At 36.6% G+C, this 13,440-nt stretch overlaps 1 protein-coding gene across 6 annotated transcripts in view; it reads left to right on the forward strand.

The window, feature by feature from the left end:
* Window positions 1-13,440, forward strand: part of Inpp5f (inositol polyphosphate-5-phosphatase F) — an 87,059-nt gene that overhangs the window by 3,340 nt on the left and 70,279 nt on the right. For 2 of the 6 annotated variants that reach the window (XM_058581341.1, XM_058581340.1), the window contains exon 2: window positions 12,897-13,059. The exons of the other annotated variants lie outside the window; for them this stretch is intronic. The gene's annotated coding sequence lies outside the window, so the exon portion shown is untranslated. The remainder of the gene's footprint in view (window positions 1-12,896; window positions 13,060-13,440) is intronic. 6 annotated transcript variants of the gene reach the window in all.

The raw sequence follows: 13,440 nt of genomic DNA on the forward strand, positions 1-13,440 counted from the left end.
AGTAGAGTTTAATGTCTGAGAATAAGAATTGTAGTTTTAAAGACTTAAATATAACACAATCCACTTTTGGGGAATAGTGATATAATCTTATCTCTTTAGTCTTAAAATTGCTTCCACTAGCCCTTGTGGCTTTGTCTGATATGGCAGTGTTATATAATTTACTGCTCTGTGTTGCCTTATTCTATTCTGAGACTGAGTGACCATGAAAAGATCTCAAAGCATCTGTCATACACACAACATTCATGAGCATGTGAACTATATATAGAAATGTGATACTCTAAATGATGAAAACCAGTAGACATTCATTCTTTTTGGGGAGGCAGAGGGTTACTAGCTATCAGAATTCACAAAAATAAAAATGTTTTCCTTCTCAAGTTTTGATAATGAAAGTATTTTTTTTCTATGTCATATGAAATTAACTTTGAATAAGAAATTGTAGTTACAGGCCAGACGTGATAGCACACACCTTTAATCTCACTCAGGAAGCTGAGGCAGGAGGATCATGAGTTTTAGGCCAACCTGGGCAACTTAGTGAGACCCTGTCTCAAAATTTAAAAAGAAGGACTGGGTGTGTAGCTCAGTGGCAGAGCACTTGCCTAGCATGTATGAGGCTCTGGATTCCATTGCAAAGGGAAAAAAAAAAAAGAGTAGAAATCCAGCTGGGATTGTGGCTCAGCGGTAGAGCGCTCGCCTAGCACGGGTGGGACCCGGGTTCGATCCTCAGCACCACATAAAAATAAAAAGGCATTATGTTGTGACAATCTACACTTAAATATGGATTTCTACTTTTTTTTTTTTATCTCCTGTATTCAGTTTATTTAGAGTTTTGTGTCATTGGTTTTACTTTTTAAAAAGTTTTGAATCTTTACCTTTTTAAGACATTGTGTTTGCTAAAAATTGAAAAATTACCATGGCAAAATGTAATAGTACATTTTAATTGAGAAATTAATTATTAACTACATTTAAATTTTATAAATCATTTTGTTATTGTTGAATAACCAGTGTCTTTGGTCTTCGGTTCCTTAGAAGACTTAGCAATTTTATATTCCTTACTACTTTTTATCCGTATTTTAAGACTAGCAGTTGAGTTGAATAAGTCTGCTTTTTTAAATGCATGTCCTTATTTTATACACACACACACACACGAGCTATTTTATTCTATATATAGGCTACTATAATGGCTATGATTATGATAACTAAAGATACATTTCAGCTATTTCCATTAAAACATAAATCCTACAGTCTTGTAATTCAGAAGGTAGAAAAGTTTATAAACCATTTTTGTCAATAATGAGGAAACTCTGGCTTTGAAGCTTCATGCTGAGTTAGAAGCCGTGTGTGTGTGTGTGTGTGTGTGTGTGTGTGTGTTGGGATTGATCTAGCCCTTCTTTATTTTGAGACAGTGGCTAATTAAGTTGCCCAGGCTGGCCTGGAACTTGTAATCCTCCTGCCTCAGCCTTCTGAGTAGCTGGGATTATAGGCTTGTATCACCATATCTAGCTGTGCATTTTTTAATTTGAAGACAGAAAAAAATTTATCTTTGCAAAATTGTCTCCCCTTTCCCTATGTTTGAGGGTTGACTAAGGGTCTTTCTAGGGTGACTGGTTATTTTTGGAATCAGATTTTACAGATCAATGAATGTATTTGTAATTTATATTGTCATCCCAGCTAATCTGGATTATTAGCTAATAAAACAGCTTTTATTCGTGGAGTATTTTTCTGAGTCCTTTATATGTATTATTTTAGCCCTACAATAAAACTCAGGAAGAAGGTTTCATTGTTAGTTTCATTTATAGATGAAGAAACTGAGGGACAGAGAAATAATTTGTTTAGTTTCTCCAGAATTAAGAGGGAGGACCAGGCTTCTAACTCAGCAAATGGCTTCAAAGCCAGAGTTTCCTCATTATTGACAAAAATGGTTTATAAACTTTTCTACTTTCTGAATTACAAGATTGTAGGATTTATGTTTTAATGGATAATAGCTGAAATGTATCTTTAATTATCATAATCATTATAGTAGCCTATATATAGAATAAAATAGCCCCCAAATGTTAAAGCCAGCACATTGAAGAGTGAGCCATATAGGATGAAAAGGCTGATAATGATGTTTATCTGATCTTATGCCTGCTCTGCCTCCTTTCTTGTAAAATTAGTTTATATAGTTACAAGGAGTGTTGTTATGTAATAGATCGGCTAGTAGTTTTTCCTGCTCAGGTCAATTTATCAGGTTTCTCTTCTTAAGTTTTTAGAACATCTGCAGTTTGGAAGGACATAGATATAGGATACATCTTTGAGCAGAAACATTGATATGTAGTGGATGCAAACTGTTTTCCTCCAGTGATAGCAACCTGAAGCCTTTCTCAGTCTAGCTTTGCAAGAGTCCAAGATCTAATTTCAGGCACAACCTTTTAGAGCATACAAAGCAGAGATAGGATGAAGGAGAAAAAAATGGTTAAGGCAAGCACCTACCTTCAAGATGGAAGAAACCTTTATAGAATCCCTGGTTCCTAGATACTTGTATTCTGATCAGGCCCTGCCAAAAACTGGCTTTAGTGGATAGTACCATCAAACCTTTTTAAGGTAGAATCTGTAGGTTCCAGAAACCAAGATGCCTTGGCAGTGGGGTCTTTGGGGAGTCTGGCTGCATTGGTGCTGCTCCATGATGCCCAGCAGCATTGTTCCACCTGTGCACCCTACAACGGCCCTAATATGGAGAGAGAAAAGGATACTCATCAGTGGGTCTGTAGTACCTGGTTCTCAGCAGATCTTCTGAAAAAGTTGTATTGAATGAAGAAATAATTCTAGTTCCTGATCTACCCTATATGGTGTGAGCGCAAAGGGCATATTGGGAGCATTACATGGTGACTATAAGAACAAAAGACTAGAACACTGCCTCTTGTGCCACTTTAAAAGAAAAAACCTGCCAATTTCTCATTGTCATTTTATTAAGTTACAGGAGAAATCTACTTGTTTTTTTTTAACCATACGATTTATTTTTATTTTTTTTAGTCATACATGACAGCAGAATGTATTTTGACATATAATACATACATGGAATGTACATACATCAATCATAATGTCTATTCTGCTGCCCTTCCTATCCGAGAAATCTACTTCTTAAGCCTTTAAAATTCAATACATTTTTTCTTTTTGAATGAAAATAAATGGGATTCATAGACATCTTTATTCCACCCCCCCCAACTCCAACACTGACCCTCATGCCAAAAACGATATTTTGGTCTTTGTGATTTATGAATGAATTTGTATATAGGTGCTAGACTGTTGGAAAAATCAAACCAGTTCAGCTGTGCTATTGATTCAGTGCATTTTCAGAATCATAGTCTAACCTCATTTTGGCATGGTTTTTATGGGGATTTAAATGTGTTAGATCTTTACAAGCTGTGTTACTGTCTCTGTGTGTCGTTTTGCAAACTGTAATATTTCTGTTCACATGTTTTAAAGCATAACCTTTTAAAATATAGACTGAGTTGTAAATACAATTCTGAGAGGTGACAGCAATATCACAGAGGCTCTAACAAATAATTACTTGTTAGCTGATCTCAGTCATAATCATTGTGTGTCAACTGGCCATAAATGAGCTGAAAAGAACATTTGAATCAGGATGTTTAACAAGATAGGGGAAATTTTAAAATTATCAATGGTTCTGGCTAATACATTAATAATATATAAATAGTATTTTTAAAGTGAGGATAAACACTGAACATTCAGTATTAGAGTACTCAGCCAATACCAGTAGTGTCTCAAATTAGAAACTACATGTTCTGTTCGGATGACTCGTTTTGTGGATGCTGGAAGACCCCTATGGGAACTGCTTCCATTCACAAAAAATTTTCCACTCAGTATTTCTTTCTGCCTTTCTTTCTTCCTTCTGGGAATCGAACCCAGAGGCCCTCTACCACTGAGCCATACCCCTAGCCCTTTTAATTTAGAGACAAGAGTCTCACTATATTGCCAAGGCTGGCCTCAAACTTTAGTTTTTCTGCCTTAACCCCCAAGTCACTGGGAAATACAGACATGTGCTACCATGCCTGGCTTGTTCATGCTTTCTTTGGTATTGGTAAGACTGGTTGAGTGAGATACAGGTAGATTTTGGGTCAATGTTCCTTGTGTTTTTTTCTTCCAAGTTACATCATTTTAATTTCAACTTCTTTCAGATTTATCCTTACATCTCTTTAAGTTGATAGTGGGATATTTTAAAGGACTCTAATTTTCTTTATGACTTGTATTTTTTTAGCTGGGCACAGAGGCATGTATACATCTGCATTCCCAGTGACTCATGAGGCTGAGGCAGCAGGATTGTAAGTTTGAGGCCAGCCTCAGAAGTTTAGTGGAAACCTGTCTCAAAATTAAAATAAACAAACAAATAAAGAGGGCTGTGGAATGTGTCTGAGCAACACAGAATGCCCCGTGTTCAATCCCCAGTACCACAAAACAAAAACACAAACAAACAAAGCAACTTACTTTTTTGCTCTTTGAAACAGCTTGTCATTTTCTTTTGAGTTACACTGAAACTTCAAACTTCACAAATTCTGCCATATATTAATATATATAGTTTGAGACAGTTATAACACCTGACTGAAATATTAGGAAATTTTAAATATTCTACAGTACTTTTTTAGTACTTTGTGGGTATAATATTACTGATGTTTTACAGTATCATTAAATGTTGCTTTCATGTCAGATTCTTCTTCCTATTTCCAGCTTAATATATCTCTTCTCTCATAGGGACAGCTGTGGAGGGCAGACCAAAAGGTGTAGCAGAGTAATGGCTTGCTATGTTCTTTCCAGGATTCATTTCTAGCTGTGGTGGCATTTATTTTCCTTTGCACCTTTGAAATATTCCCTTTTCTTTCTCACTCACCCCCACCCTCCATGTTGAGTATTGACTCCAGGGGTACTCTACCATTGAGCTGCAGCCTCAGCTCCTTTTTTTTTTTTTTAATTTTGAGTCAGGGTGTTGCTAAATTGCCCAGGCTAGCCTTGAACTTGTGATCCTCCTGCCTCAGCTTCCCAAGTAGCTGGGATTTCAGGCATGTTTCACCACCCCCTGCCGTAAGTCTGAAATTCTGTGAAGTCATTTATTCTTTCATCAAACATTGATTGTAGTAGGCATGTGCCGAAGTGAGAAGATGGATAAGACTGCCATCACCCTAGCAGAGGGTGCAGTCCTTTGGAGGAGACACACAGGATTATAGAGAGACAGATGTGGCACACAGCCTTAACAGAGTTCTGTGGGAGATTTGGATTGTTCTGTTTTTGTTTTTTGGTTCTGGGGATTGAACCCAGAGGCCTTTTACCGCTGAGCTACATCCCCAGTCCTTTTTATTTTGAGATAGTCTCGCTAAGTTTCTGAGGTCTTGCTCAACTGCTGAAACTGATCAGGAACTTGTGATCCTCCTGCTTCAGCTTCTTGAGTCCTTCCTTTTGTTTTACCAGAAATATCACTTTTTTTTTTTTTTTTTTTTAAAGATGAGAATGAATAGTACTTCACTGCACTGGGTAAAATGTAAGATATAGTACAGTTTTTCCCCTTCTTCTCCACTCCTCCAGGACTCTGTGCTCTGGTCCTTGTTGATCTGGAAGCAGTTCATTTGAGGTCAAGTAAAGTGGCAAATCTAGACTTGACCTGACTGTGGGTTTGAAGGCAGAACTTTTTGTTGGTGAGGACCTGTGGTGGCAGAATGACTGTACAAGTAATTGTATGCAGGAAAGTAAATGAGTTTTGAACAAAATTTTTAGGATAAGCTATACAATTATTTAAACACCAGCTGGGAGAAAGGTTACACCTACTTCATGATGGAAATGCTAATTTTATGCATTTATGTTAATAACTTTTTAAAGTGAGAGGGAAAATACCAATACTTAGCTTATCTGTGCTTTTGATTTAGCTCTCAGAATCATGTTTCTGAAAATGATATTGAAGTAAGTTTTTGGGAGAGCAGAAGGTGAGGTGTAGGTGTATCCTAATATATTGCTATGATTCTTGAGTGATGTCTTTATGTTGCATTTTTTCCTTTATACTGGGGGTTGAACCCAGGGACACTCTACTACTGAGCTACACCCTCAGTCCTTTTTATTTTGATTTTGAGATAGGGTCTCACTAAATTGCTGAGGATAGTCTTGAACTTGTGATCCTCTTGCTTCAGCCTCCTGAGCTGCTGGAATTACAGGCAGGCGTGTGCCACTGTGCCTGTCTGGGTGATGTATTATGAATTTATGATCAAGGGTTCCTAAGGTAATGAATTTGGAAAGTTGTAATTTAAGCCATACTTCCATTTTTTATTCTTTGAAATGTATATATCTTCTATTCTGGTATTGTGACTATACTGTAAAGTCCATACCTTTCATAATTTTATACATTTCCTTCAGTCCATACCCATAAAAATCCTAATTACATTGTCTAACCTTTCATAAAATTCTTTTCTTAGTTATCTTTTGTTCTTTTTTGAGTTACAGTGGCTGTTTTCTTGAGATTTGGCAATTAGGACTTGATGCAACATGTAGAAAGTTATAACAGTTTTGTATTTGGATATTGTAGAGTTTAAAAAGCAATTTCTAATTTGCTTCAGGATGATCAAAACTTTTGTGGCTCCTCTGCTACACTGTAATTAGGTCCCTATTTTAATATGTAAGTGTAGAAATTACTGAGGAGTTCCTTTCCTAGGTGGTATCGCTCTCTTTTTTTTTTTTTTTTTTTTTGGTACCTGGGATTGAACCCAGTGTTACTTAACCACTGAGCCATATCCCCAGTCCTTTTTATTTATTTTTTATTTTGAGACAGGGTTTTTGCTAAGTTGCTGAGACTGGCTTTGAACTTGTGGTCCTCCTGCCTCAAGACTCTGAGTCACTGGGATTATAGGCATGCACCACCATGCCTGGCTCCCTCATCTTTTAAGTATTCTTAGAGTTATTTTTTGAAGTGTATTTCCTTCTGGTAGCTTAGAACAGTTTTTCTGCCAACTTGTATTATGAGATCTTTATGAAGTTTATGATACTTCAACTTTAAACTCTTTCATATAATAAATGCTTCAGTCATCTTTGAATCAGATGGATGGGATAACACCACTAATGCCGTAGTTTCTCCCAGTGACCTATAATCATTTAAGTCAGTAGTTCTCAATCTGGCTATAAATTAGAGTACATAAGGGAGATGAAAAAAAAAAAAAAAGTACTTGTGTCAGGGCCTTACCCTAACCAGTCTTTGAGACATGAAGCCTAGGGCATCAGTATTTTAAAGCTCCTAGATGATAATAAACAGCCCAGTTTGACTACCATTGAGGTAGATTTCACATTAAGAAATCACCAGCTGCTGGAACTTCTAAATTGAATTAGTTCTTTAGCTTGCTGCATGCTGGAGAGATAATTACCATTAGAAAGTTCAAGGAAATGTTTTAAACTTTGGTTTTTTAAGATTGCACCTGAATAAAACTATTTCTTAACCTGTTTTCCAGATTAATTAAATTCTGAGAATTACAGCATGGATGAACTAACAATTGGAATTTTCAATTTCTCATTCTTTTTTTTTTAAGAGAGAGAAAGAGAGAGAGGATTTTTTAATATTTATTTTTCAGTTTTCGGTGATCACAACATCTTTTATTTTTTTGTGGTGCTGAGGATCGAACCCAGCGCCCCCCGCATGCCAGGCGAGCGCATTACTGCTTGAGCCACATCCCCAGCCCTCAATTTCTCATTCTTAAACTCTTCTTCTTATTTGTTTGACTTTGATATTGGCATTTGTCTTTTCAGAGCAATATCTTTTATCTTTATCAGGAAATAAAAGTTGAGTCTGATTACTTATGCATACGCTGGCAAGTGTTTTTTTTTTTTTTTTTTAAAGACACAGGTGAAACTGTCTATAAATTTTAGCTGTGTAAAACCCAAGCTTGTTCTTGGTTTGAGGGAGTGCCTTCACTCTGGGATCTTGGAATGAATGACTCATGCTCTCTGCACAGGCACACAGTAGTACTTAATCACTTGTTTTTTATGTACCAGAAAGAGGAGGGCATATGAAAATAGAAGTTCTGTGCTGCCAAATAGATCTGAAGAGTGGAAATGTTGATCTAATGAGTCAAACAATTAGGCTCATTACAAGTACTTAGGACTTTGAGTGTATGTTGCTTTATTATTTCACTAATTACAATTTGGCATTATTTCTAAAATGCTGTACTTTTGTAATTTGTAAGCAACTCTACTCCTAACTTGATAACTTGATAAACTTAAATTTTAAAACTTACTTTCGAATTTAAAATATTTCCATTTTGAATTTATATGCTATATTAGCATATATCTGCTGAGGGAAAGGTTAGAAAATAGTACCTTTTTTGGAGTAGTTCAGTTACCTGTTTGTTGTTTGTGGAAGGAAGCACACTGGTCACTTCATTCCAAAGCCTTCTGTCCCCTGAGTAGCCATTAATATCATGGACAGTGTGTCAGCTACTAAGTTTAGTTTCTGCATATGCCTAGACTAATATCTACATGTGTCCTCTATACAGATTCTTCTAATGCCAACTTGTTTTATTTCTTTAGTGAAGAGTAGTAGATTAAAATCATCTATATATTCATGCACACAGACATATTTTGCAGTGTCTGTTATGTGCCACGTAGTATACCAGAAAGGAAAGTCATGGGTGTTCAGACAATGCACCAAGCCTCCCTTCTTGGATTAGTTATAGTGCCCTGTTCAGATCTACCTTTCTTGTGTCTCTTGTGTCATTGATATGAGAAGTTATGTGTACCTACTAGAGATACAAGGTAATTTAAAGTTGCCCAGAATTTTTAGTTGTTTTTTATTGTGATAAATCACATGCTTATCATTTGTTGTACTTACCAAACGGCAAATGTTTGTAGGGCTGGGGATATAGCTCAATGTTAGAGCACTTGCCTAGCATGTTCAAAGTCCTCGATTTGATCCCACCACTGCCCAAAACTAAACAAAACAAAACCCCCCAAAAGCCAAAATGAAACTTAAGATGTTAGTCTTACTACAAATTGATGAAGATAAACAATTGGTAGGATTAATCTATTTTTACTCTTTGCTTTTTTTTAACCTTTATTTTATTTATTTATTTTTATGTGATGCTGAGGCTCGAACCCAGGGCTTTGCATGTGCTAGGCAAGCGCTCTACCGCTGAGCCACAACCCCAGTCTTCTTTGCTTATTTTTATTCATTTATTTAGTTTACTAACTGTTGAATGAGTGTACAGTGGTAAACAAAATAGCCATGTAATTAAATAAACGGTAAGAGGAGTTGAGACTCAATAGTCTCTTACTTGGTTAGTTGAAACTGTTTACATTGTAAGTTGTGTGTGTGTGTGTGTGTGTGTGTGTGTATATGTATGTATGTGAGAAATATTGGGGATTGAACCCAAGGATGCCCTGCCATGAATTACACCCTTAAGCTTTTTATTTTGAGATAGGGTCTCACCAAGTTGGCCAAGGCTGGCCTTTTTTTTTTTTGTAGGTTCAAATTGTTTATTGGTGATCTCTGGATTTTTTTTTTTTTTTAAGCATCAGAAATTTATTGGTTGCTCAAAACATTACATTGATCTTGACATATCATATATCATATATTTGTTTCAAATGGGGTATGAATTCTTATTATTCCCCCGTGTACAGATTGCAGAATCCACATCGATTATACAGCCAAGTTTATACATACTCAAGGCTGGCCTTGAACTTGTGATCTTCCTGCTCAGGTTGCTAGGATTACAGGCATGTGCCACCATACTTGGCTAATTTCTAACTTTTATCTTTTCTATTTATCATGCTTTTTCTCTCTCTGCCAGCTTTCCTTATCTTTCATTAGATAGATCAAATTTTGTCAGGTATTTTTCTGTTGCTGATTAAAAGTTACACAATGTCTTCATCAAACTTAGGACCCACTTTGTATTTTTCACATATGCAACTGATCATATGTAAATATCCATATCTTTCCCAAGAAAGTTTTCCTCCTTTTAGACTCTGCCTCTTCTAGATTTTCCTTCTCATCCATCTAGTGCTTGGGAGAAGAGAGAAAGCTGGCGGTCATGCTTAATTTGCCATTTGGACCAGAATTGTATCCAAATTCTGGGACTGAGACTGTATGACCAGTTTTAAGCTACATCAGAACTGCAGCACAGTGTTTTATATTCTGAGGAAATAGAGTTCTGGTGTATATCTAGGCGTTATCTAGGCATATTTCCATGAAGTGTTTATCATTCTGAGAAAGCTTCCAAGAATTATGGTCCTACCATAAGGTTTAATAAATAAAAAGCATATTGAAGTTTTTTTTTTTTTTTTTTAATTTCATACCTTTTTTTTAAAGCCATATGTAAAACCTTAAAAATCGATTGAACCTTGAGTTTTAAATAGCATACACATATCCCACCTTGATCTGAGAGTTATTAATATTTATTATGTGACAGACATTGTACTGAGTATTTCATACAATTTATTTAATGCTCCAGAAAAACCCTGTAAATTAAATGGACTTCCCATTTACAAAAGAGGAAACTGAAGTTGAGAGGGGTTCGGAGATTTCAGTGGAGCTAGGATTCTCGGCCCAGAACACCAAACACAGTCTGTGTCCATGTTATATCTGAATATCTTGATTCTGTCTAGCTTTTCCATTCTAGAGTCAGCCCCAGGCCACGCTGCCCATTCTTATTTGTCATCTGATTTGCATGTGCTAGGCAAGTGTTCTGCTGCTGAGCCACAAGCCCAGTCCTCTTTGCTTATTTTTATTCATTTATTTAGTTTATTCATTTATTAGTTTTATTCATTTATTTAGTAAACTCTGGATTCAAACCTGCCCTCTCATATCCATCCTGTTCACACTTGTCCTGGTATTCTATCTCAAGTGTAAATCTGACCTTTCTGGAGGAAACAACTCCTGTCCTCTTGAGTTGGTCACTTTAATTCTTCAGCCTCATTCTCATGGCTCTCTACAATATGACTTCTGGTTCAGCAGGAGTCAGGAGTACCAAAGTGTTGAGTTCCCCTTGCATTTACGAGTATTTGAGTGCCTGTTGTGTGTCAAGCAGTCTGTTGAAGGCCAACAACAACATCTCTTTTGATCCACAGGGTGAAGGTTATGTCCCTGAGCTAGCATAGTGATATTAGGGGTGGAGAGAATATTCATCAGATATTGATGAGATACAATCAGTAGGACTTAGTGAGCAAGAAAGGCATTTTGAGATGGGTGTGGTAGCCCATGCCAGTAATCCCAGATTTCAGAGGCTGAGGCAAGTTTGAGGCCAGCCTCAAGAATTTAGTGAAACCCTCAGCAACATAGTGAAAATCTGTCTCAAAATAAAAAGGGAATAAGAATGTAGCTCAATGGTACAATGCCCCTGGGTTCAATCTCCAGTACTAAAAAAAGTCATTTTGGGTGTCTCCTAGGTTCTGGCATAGGCAGCTGGAATGATGATGGTGAGCCGAAAGCCCCATGCAAATATGAGAGTATAACACCAGAGAATATTTGGTGGGAAAACTGATGGTGTTAGAAATGTGTTAGGAAGAGTAATCCTGGACTGAGAGTGGGAAATTTTGTTCTGATGATAACAAACTCAGTAGTGATGAGTGGTCATTGTATCTCTACCAGCCTCAATGTCCCTTATCTGAAATAGACTGGATGAGTTTAACTTTTCCTACTTTAAATAGTAAACTTCCAACCTGGTTACATACAAATTATCTGACTTCAGTTTGCTTCTTTCTGTGTCATACAATGATAACCCATCCATTTTGGAGGCTACTGTGTACCATGAACTGGTAACATAAAGCTGAACATAGAACAGGTCTCAGTGAGTTCCCTGTTCTTGACGACTTTCTGTTCAGTCGAGTGAATAACTAGGAACACTAAAAACAAAAACAAAAAACCCAAACAACAACAAAAAACAACAATGAAGATGCTGAGATGGAAATTTGTACTGGGTTCAGGGGAGCCAACAAGAGAGTCTGGTCAGCCCTACTGGGTGGGTGGAGAGAGGAATGTGACCAGGAAGACCAATGACCCTTGTTCTGAGGCTGGAATAAAGAGCAGGCAGAAGTGGGTGAGGAGCATCATTCCATAAGATGCTAGAGTGGAGGAGAGTGGGCAGCTGTAGCCTAGCAGGGTTTGACAAGCCTTGCCAATGAATTTGGACTTAATTCTCAAGGTTGTGGGAGGAGAATACCATTGGATTAGTGAAGAGAAAGCAAGGAACGAGAGACGGGGTAAGCGAGAAATGGAAGATGGAGACCAGGTAGAGATACACACAAGAGTTTATTTGTCAGCTCTGCCTGGTCTCCGTCTTTCATTTCTTGCTTACCCGTAGAGTTCCTTGCTTTCCCTTCAATTAGCAATGTTCATATTTATCCTTTTTCAATATCTAATATATTTATTTCACATATTAATAGACTAGTCTTGAGAGCAAAGACTTATTTGAAAAAATGGCATTGGAATACAATTTCCATTTATTACATCCTTTTAAATAAAGCAGTTCACCAGGAAGATATGATATTCCTGAATCTCTGCATACTTGACAGCTAGTCTCAAAAGATATAAAGTAAAAATCAAGAAGGAAAAAATACAAAAAGTATGAATTTTTAAAAAATAAGACCTCTCAAAAATAATAGGTTAAGCAGTCAGAAAAATTAGCGAGTTCATAGAAGAATTGAACAAAATAATTTACAAGGTTAATGAACCCTCACTCAAAATTGTGTTTGAAGTCCAGAGTAGGAAATACTTTTTAATGTCATGATCTGGTGAATACATACATGTATGTAAACAAAAGTTTCATGAATGATATGACTTCTTTTGTTATGCAGCTTTTCTGTTTTCTATTCTGTTAGTATTAATGCTTATTTCAGTACACAAAATTGACTTCATGACCCTTTTCTTTTCTTTTTTTTTGTAGCACTGAAGATTGAACCCCAGGGCCTTATTCATGCTAGTCAAGAGCTCTACCACTGAGATATACCCCCAGCTGTTTTTATTTTGAGACGGTCTCACTAAGTGCCCACACTGGTCTTGAACTTGTTATCCTCCTCCCTTAATCTCCTGAGTAGCTGGTATTACAGGTGTGTGCCACCATGACTGACTTAATGACACATTAATGGATTAATACCCTTATTCTTGAAAACAGTTTAAAAATACACTATATAAGCACACATTAAATATTTACAAACTGACTTTCCAACTTCCCTCTTACCAAGCCTCCAGGGTCCAGGGTCACCATTCTGTCCTTACCCTTGATAAAACTTTGACTCCTCTAATTTTACTGAGTCAAGGCCATCTGATATGTTCATCTGCTTCTCTTCTCCATTTCTATATTTAGTCTATCTTCCAAACTTAGGAGAAAAAAAAGAACATCTTTCCTCTATTTCAAGGTTAGATTTTACACCTGTACTTTTAATTTCATCATCTCTGCCTGCTTTCTTTCTTTCTTTCTTTTTTTTTTT

This window comes from Marmota monax, unplaced genomic scaffold (genome assembly GCF_021218885.2).
Source record: "Marmota monax isolate L192 unplaced genomic scaffold, Marmota_monax_Labrador192_F-V1.1 WCK01_AAM20220418_F8-fsc00004, whole genome shotgun sequence".
Lineage (NCBI taxonomy): Eukaryota > Metazoa > Chordata > Mammalia > Rodentia > Sciuridae > Marmota > Marmota monax.